Source organism: Penaeus monodon, chromosome 39 (assembly GCF_015228065.2).
Source record: "Penaeus monodon isolate SGIC_2016 chromosome 39, NSTDA_Pmon_1, whole genome shotgun sequence".
Taxonomy (NCBI): domain Eukaryota; kingdom Metazoa; phylum Arthropoda; class Malacostraca; order Decapoda; family Penaeidae; genus Penaeus; species Penaeus monodon.
In genome coordinates, this window is record NC_051424.1 from 23,731,791 (window position 1) to 23,734,290 (window position 2,500).

General features: G+C 40.3%; 1 protein-coding gene across 1 annotated transcript in view; it reads left to right on the top strand.

The window, feature by feature from the left end:
- The window catches only part of LOC119597506 (microtubule-associated protein tau-like), a gene marked incomplete at its 5' end in the record, with an annotated part of 67,331 nt that overhangs the window by 43,657 nt on the left and 21,174 nt on the right, over positions 1-2,500 (top strand).

A 2,500-nucleotide genomic window follows, 5' to 3' on the forward strand; every position in this document is an offset into this window, starting at 1 on the left:
AAAATACCAAAGCCCACTAAGGTTGGGTTATGCATATCCCTCATGACCACAAAAGATTAGATATTTTCTTAACCAAGAGAAATGCTAGCATTTTTCTCTCATACGAATCAAAAGATTTATGGATTACTCTTGCGTTATTCCAAGTACGTTGGCGGCCTTCGTCAGAATCAGAAATAGTTCTCCTAGCCTCGTGTGTGGAGCTACTAGTTCTTTTGTCAAACAAGCTGACTGGAAATCAAAGTGGACAAGTAACCTTTGAGAAAAGAAAGTGGGAAAAATTATTCCTCTTCGCAAACATCTCCATATCTTTTGAGATGCATTTTCCGCAATACTTCCATTATCCATCTATGAATGTAAAAGAAGCAAGCCAAAGAGAAGAATGGCAATGTGCCTGTGACTGGCAGGGAAACCGTTCGTGTAATGAAGTCGATACTGAAGCGTGCTACTGAAGCGATGCAAAGGCACATTTCTTGTGAATATGCTTTTCATGTTTTCATACAAAATGCTGGCGAAAAGGTTACATTTTGTAAGAGCACGTACGAGTTACATCATAATTTTCGTAAATCTTACGACTGGAAATAAGGCATATTTACACAGTAAAGGAAGACATCTACACATACAAACAAACACACAATACAACTTAAACAAAACATATATCCACATATTGTTCAGATTTCCAAATCACTCTTTATATAATCAACTTCCGGGTAGCATGGTTGGGAAGGTCACCTCCTCTCACGCGAGGGTCCCGCGACCGAGTCCAACCGACGCCAAGTGACAATCGTCATGTAGGCGCTACTCTTTTCCTTTTTCAACGTATTTATTACGCACACACACGCACACACACACGCACACGCACACGCACGCACACGCACACGCACACGCACACGCACACGCACACGCACACGCACGCACGCATATATTTATATATGTTGGGAGTTTGATTTTGAAGCCGCTAACTGATGATAACATAAATATCTGTCATCATTGTTGTACGAGAGAGGGAACGAGGAGGTTCTCACTTCACCCGGCACCGCTCTCTCTCCCTTGGCTGCTGCTCCCTTTAATCTATTTTTTGATATCTATTTGTCTATCAATACCCATCTCTCTGTCTAATCACACCAACTGTTTAAAAACTGAAATTAAATTTGGGAGTGGAAATCGCGGGCATGAAAACCCCTGTTTCAGTTCTCGTGTCAATCACTGTTATTGCAAGTAACTTTACCTTCATCTTCGGGGGAAACGTACGACAAGGAATAAATGAATCTACTGAGAACAAAAGCTCAAAATTACATCTTATTCGTAAATATATTGCTATTATCACTTCCATTGCGAGGTTCTTTTAGTATGTTGTTTAGAATGTTATCTATCTTTATGCCAAACTGAAAAGCAATGAAGAAAAAACTAGCTAAGGAAGTGGGCCAATTCCGATTCAAATCTGCATTAAGGGAATTGTTGGAATACCTTCGCATGACCATTCGCTACGACAAGGGTATCGATGGATTCCTCTCCCCCTCTTCTGCCCACGTATGTAGGACGTCTGCGCGGACCACCCCCACCCACCCCAACCTCATAATGTATGTTCCGATAGCAGGGGAGGGTATGGCTGGTACCAGGGATTTTGCAGGATAAAATGTTAATTATATACAGAGAGTTGGTCAATGTATAGTCAAATACAGGGGGCTCTTCCCCCTGCGACCCCCCATGGGGGACTACCGCCCCTAACCCTCCGCCTGAAAGGCAGAGAATCTTCCCCGTGTTTGTACAGTAAGGGGATATTACTTATAAAATAGAGAAGAAAAAGAAAAGAAATCATAGTAAAGGTGACTTCATTAATTTTTCTTAACCAAGCAATGAAATATATCATTCACACAAACAAACGTATCACACAATAACATCGCACGCGAGGGTCCCGCGATCACCCCAAACCGATCCCAAAAGGTGAAAAGTGTGAACGTGGGGCGTCACTCTTTTTTTTGGGTTTTTGGGTTTTTTTTTCTTTTCTAGATATTTGTTATCAGGGCGGGGTTTTAATTCTGGGGGTTTTTAAAGGGAAAATAATAATAATACGACGGGGGGGAAACCAAGGGGGGCATCTTTAAAGACACGAAAAATCGGGAAACTTTTGCCACAGGGACTCTCTCTCTGGGTTTTTTTATTGATATAGGGCATTTTATCCCTCTAGGTTTTTTTTTTTTTTACTTATTTTCCTACCTACCTATTCATTCGATCATGATAATCGCACATTTTCACACAATTGTGATTACATCTACCCAAATCTGAGTTGGTGAATATATTGTTATTATTCATCTATGGTTACGTTATGGTGAAAAGCTAACTAAATATTTCTGTCAGAGATATAATCAAACCCCGGTAAAAGACATATCTTACACTTTCAAAATATTAATTCTCATAAAAAAAAATAGGCCTACCTGTCTCCAATAAATTGAAGGATTCAGCTGCTGTACAGAAAGTCTAATTAGTGGTACAATTCCAGTTA